The sequence below is a fragment of the Somniosus microcephalus genome, chromosome 4, assembly GCF_052327205.1.
Source record: "Somniosus microcephalus isolate GS21.2 chromosome 4, FLI_Smic_1.0, whole genome shotgun sequence".
Taxonomy (NCBI): Eukaryota; Metazoa; Chordata; class Chondrichthyes; order Squaliformes; family Somniosidae; genus Somniosus; species Somniosus microcephalus.
The window spans coordinates 32830480-32836056 of NC_140990.1; the positions used below are offsets into that span (position 1 = coordinate 32830480).

The 5577-nt window shown below is 48.0% G+C and overlaps 1 pseudogene; it reads right to left on the bottom strand.

The window, feature by feature from the left end:
• Positions 1 to 809: 809 nt before the first annotated feature.
• On the bottom strand, positions 810 to 5312 carry LOC147118568 (uncharacterized; annotated as a pseudogene).
• Between the last annotated feature and the right edge of the window lie 265 nt (positions 5313 to 5577).

Below are 5577 nucleotides of genomic sequence, written 5' to 3' on the forward strand. Positions count from 1 at the left end.
TCAACCTCTGAGTCATACCCAGAATGCAATGCCACTACCTTAATAAGTGGTGTGCCAGGACATTACCTTAATACTGGTAAATATGATCCCTTAATATTTGTCTCCCTCTGGTGGATAACTTAAGCATTACATCCCAGATTACTATACACTGTATGTCTGTAATTCCCCACCACGTTCAGGTTTGTGAACTCTCCCCGTGCTCTGTATCACTGTGTGTCTGTAATCCGCACCATGTTCAGGTTTGTGAACTCTCTCCATGCTCTGTATCACTGTGTGTCTGTAATCCCCACCATGTTCAGGTTTGTGAACTCTCTCCGTGCCCTGTTTCACTGTGTGTCTGTAATCCCCACCAAGTTCAGGTTTGTGAACTCTCTCCGTGCCCTGTTTCACTGTGTGTCTGTAATCCCCACCATGTTCAGGTTTGTGAACTCTCTCCGTGCCCTGTTTCACTGTGTGTCTGTAATCCCCACCATGTTCAGGTTTGTGAACTCTCTCCGTGCCCTGTATCACTGTGTGTCTGTAATCCCCACCATGTTCAGGTTTGTGAACTCTCTCCGTGCTCTGTATCACTGTGTGTCTGTTATCCCCACCATGTTCAGGTTTGTGAACTCTCTCCGAGCTCTGTATCACTGTGTGTCTGTTATCCCCACCATGTTCAGGTTTGTGAACTCTCTCCGAGCTCTGTATCACTGTGTGTCTGTAATCCCCACCATGTTCAGGTTTGTGAACTCTCTCCGAGCTCTGTATCACTGTGTGTCTGTAATCCCCACCATGTTCAGGTTTTTATTTGGCTCTCTCCGTGCTCTGTATCACTGTGTTGTGCGCAGTCTCAGTGCACAGTAATAAACAGCGGAGTCACTCAGTTGCAATTTCGCGACGTTTAACCTGCTGATTTTCTGCGCACCATCGACAGAAGCAGAAATTCGGCCCCCAGCAGCGTTTTATTTATTCACCTCTCCTGAAGTGTGTCTCTGAAGCAGGTATTTCGGAGCCTACCCTGGGGACTGACGGTACCAGTGTGCTGTGTGCTGACAAAACCCTGAATATTCGCAGCTTAAAGGAACGGTGTCACAGGCAGCAGAAGCTTGTAGAGGCGGACCCTGGGACACCGGGGAACTGAAATCTGCGGGATTGAAATGGGGAAATTTTATTTATTTGGCTGTTCTTTACCCGGGGACACTTGTCAATCACAGGAATAGTTCTGCCTTTCGCGCTATTGACGTTCTTCATCTGAAGACTGTTCGACTTTATTCACTGTCATTGGCAAAGGAACCGGCGCGGGGGGTGGGGGTGGCTTGGGAGCGCTGAGGAGAAATGTATTTACGCAGCGAGTTGTTATGATCTGGAATGCACTGCCTGAAAGGGTGGTGGGAGACGATTCAATAGTAACTTTCAACAGGATATTTGCTCAGTACTGGAAAAGGAAAATCAGTCAGGGCTATGGGGAAAGAGCGGGGCGAGTGGGACTAATTGAATAACTCCTTCAAAGAGCCGCACAGGCAAGGTGGGCCGAATGACCTCATTCTCTGTTGTATGATTCTAAGATTTCTATTACATTTCTGTTTTTATTGCTCTCGGTGAAAGACAAACCCGAAATAAATAATAGTCCATTCTCCTTCTCACTGAGACAACGACTTTCCAATGATGTTTGACCGGGAGTGACCCGGCTGTGTAATGTCACTGCGCACAGCAAGATCCAACAGAAAGCAATGAGATTCGTCAGCATCGATTGAGCCAAACTGACTCTGAACATCTGTGGGTCAAAGCTCAATCTTTTACTGCAGTTTAACAGTTCACTGGAGCTCCTGTCTGCCTCTCGCTCTATTTGTCTCTTTCCTTCCATCACTGGGGCCCGTTTGTTCCATATCACTTTAATTTGAATTATTTACAGTCAGACAGTTACTTTCCTTTTATTTCTACATCTGGGTCGCTCACTTTGTGCTGTTTGTGGGTTTTTGCCAGCCTGAGAACTTGTCCCAAAGTCTCTCAGTTGTCGGTTGGGTTCAGTCTGTGCAGTTTCCGCTGTGGTTTTACTGTTACTCACTGGGAACTGTCCCTTCCGGCTCTCTGACAACTTAAATTCCTTCAGCCCATTGGCTGATTCTCTCCCGTGATCTCCGGGCGGAGTTTTCTCTGAGTTTTACATTATACAGAATCTGCAGAACAGGAACAGGCCATTCGGCCCAACTGGTCTGTGTCGGTGTTTATACTCCACACCAGCCTCCTCCCACTCTAATTACCTCTTCCCACCCTGACCCCTGTGTCCCTCGATTCCTTTCTCCCTCCTGTATTTTTCAAGCCTCCCCTTAAATGTAGCAACTCTATCTGCTCCAACCGCTCCGTGTGGCAGCGGGTTCCACATCCTGACGTCTCTTTGTGTGAATAAATTCTTCCCAATGTCTTTACTTGTCCTGTTAGTGACTATCTTATATTTGTGACCACTTGTCCCGGACTCAGCCACAATGGAAACAGTTTCCCCACGTCGAACCCGTTCATCAATTTAATCACCTCCATCAGGTCTCCTCGTTTTCCCCTCTTTTCCAAAGAAAAGTCCCCGCCTGTTCAATCTTTCCAGGAATGTGTGGATTGCTGTTGATGTCTTTTCTCAGGAGTGTAAGAAATCCAAAGCTGAGAAAAAGTCCCGAGTCCAATCTCAGCCCATCCCTCCAGTAAATCTCATTCCCCGGTGTCGGATTGTGCTTTGAACGGCCCAGAGACCGGTGTCTCCACACACCCGCCCGGCCGGTGAACTCCGATATTTCTCTCCCTTTCGGTGAATGATTTGTTGCTGGTTCTAAATGGACTTCCCTCCGGTCTGTACTTGTTCCCTCGGGTGTTCCTGTTCTCTTTTATAAGAACATTAGAACCTCGCCCTCACTCGCTCACTGCCCAGTGTTGGTTCAGTTAACAGTAACCAAGGAAACAGATAAATTACTGCAATCCGATCTCTCAAACATGGACATTAAATATTACAGAGAATTACCCAGAATGTAGAGCATAGAAACAGGCCATTGGGCCCAATCGGTCCGTGCCGGTGTTACTGCTCCACACGAGCCTCCTCCCACCGCTGCTCCATCTCACCCCATCAATCTATCCTTCTATCACTTTCTCCTTCACCTACTTATCTGGATTCCCCTTAAATGTATCGATGTTATTCGGTTCAACCGCTCCTTGTGGCAGCGAGTTCCACATTGTAACCACTCGCGGGGTAAAGAATATCGAACAATATAAATAATATAGAAAAGTACCTGTAGTTCGGAGCTTTTACATTTCGACCTACGTGAGACATGGAGGAAAAATGATTGTTTATATAAAAGCAATTGGATTAAATATCAGATCAAATACAACTAATTTAAGTCAATGAGTGCCCAATAATGAAATGTCATCTGGACCCACAAGCGGATCTCTTGTATTTGAAGCCCCGCCGGGTTGTGCTCCAGTACTTCTGCCGCTCCAGGTATCGGAGCCCGCTGTAGTGTTGGGCTCACTCTCCCGATACCTCATTCACACTGCCCGGCTCAAATTGGCATCCCCTATCCCGGAGGGAGCTCTGTGACCACCTGCTCTGCTCACAGGGACGGAGAGAGGTCCCTCAGTCACAGTTAACATCGGAAACGGAGGCCGGAGAGTCGAGAATCTGCGCTCATTTAAAGCAACTGGGGATCAGAGTGAGAGAGAGTCCGGGATGTTCATGGGATCCCCGAAGTCTCCGGTAAAACAATTATGGTCCAGTTGGGGGTGAAACCCCGCAAGACTGCCTGCTCCGTGGGGGTCTCACACCTTCTGTCTCCGGACTCACACCCGGACCCGACCCCGGTTCATATTCTGCTTCCCAATCTAAAACTGCAATGAACCGCACCCCCCCCCCCCCATTAGAAAACGGCTGTTTGAATTTGAAGGGGTTTGAGGTAATATTGATCACAATAATAAACTGACGGTGAACATTAAACGGGACAGTCTAGCACGGCGGGCTTTGGATACACTTACTAACTGTAACAGTCACCGCTGTCTCGGATCCATCCACAGTATAATAACCCACCACAGTGACACCGCTCTCAGTCACGCAGGTACAAGAACCACTGCCACCTCAATCTGCCGGACACACATCACCAGACAGTCGACGCTGCCCAATTATTCCAGGGATCAATAAACAATATTCCGTGTTCCACAGTCCCGGTCGGTTAAACCTGCTCTTTGTGAGACTCTGAGCTCTCAGTAAAATGGTTCAGGAACACGCGCCGGAGATGGGCGCCTCATAGAAAAGGAGCAAATGTCAAATAAAGATAACTGAAAGCAGGGAATTACAATGAAATTAAACCAGATTACAGCGATAATAAGATCAAACCTACAATTCAGGTTCCGAGCCCGGAGAATTTATATTTTCATTGTACACAGGTATTTGCTCAGCTCTTATCCACTGTGAGGATTCCCCCACCCACCAGTAAACACAGTGTTTCAAATCAGCATCAAATCCCCAGGTACTCGGTGAGATGGGGGGACATTAGTTACACGGCGGGGACCGCGGTTCCCGGTTCCAGCTGTTAGAACAGGGTCCCATCTGGTGTTCGGGAATTGTAACTGGGATCTGTCATTCCCAATCACCATTCATTGACACCAATCCCGGGAAAGACATCACCGCCCGTACACACTCAGCATTTACAAAACTCATGGTGTTAACGGCAATAATCCAATCTGAATATAAACTAGACTGCGGGGCAGACGCTGCGAGGCGGAACTGTGGGTTTAACGGCAGATTGACTCCACTTCTTCACTGGTTTCTGTCAGATTCTGCAGTGAGGGAGTTTGTATCGCGGGAAGCCGAGGCCCATCACTGTGTGGTTCCAGTACTCAGCTTTACAATAATAGGCGGCGCTGTCTTCAACTCGCACATCCCGAATTTCCAGCAAAAATGTCTTTTCTGGCTTATTCGTCCTCACATCAAATCGCTCTCCGCTCGAGATCCGCTCCCACTCTGTCCCAGTCTGGGTTTGTCTGAAGAAATCCCCACTCCATAAAAGATATGCAGAAAAAACACTATAGAAAACGCAGGTGATGGTGAGAGACTGACATTCCTCCCTGGTCACCGCTGGCGGGGTCTGTACCACTGATTGACTGAAAGAGCCTGGAAATTAAACAGAGAGAGTTTAATGGGCCATCAGAGCCGAACCACACAACGGGGCTAAAACCCAGAGCTTGTCCGCAATTCAGATGGACCCGGCCAGCTTTATATTAAAACTACACAATGTCGGTTTGTTTGATCGGTACTCACGGGGTAAACAGACACACAGGGTGAAAACAAGGAGGATTCCCATCGTTCTGCTGCCCGGAGCTGATGGTTTATATGACGGGGAGCTGGAGGCTGCAGCATTGGACTGTTCTGGGAGACTGTACCTCAGAACTGGACCGAAATACTTTACTGGGGTCAAGTTGATTTGTCCCGTGGAGTGTTACGCAGATCATTGATGAGCTGCATGGATCTCTGGTTGTGTCTTGTGTGAATAAGCGACAGGTTTAAATAAGGAACCTGCAGTTTTTTAGGCGCTTCATTGGGTCTCTGAGCCCGATGTGAAAGCCCCT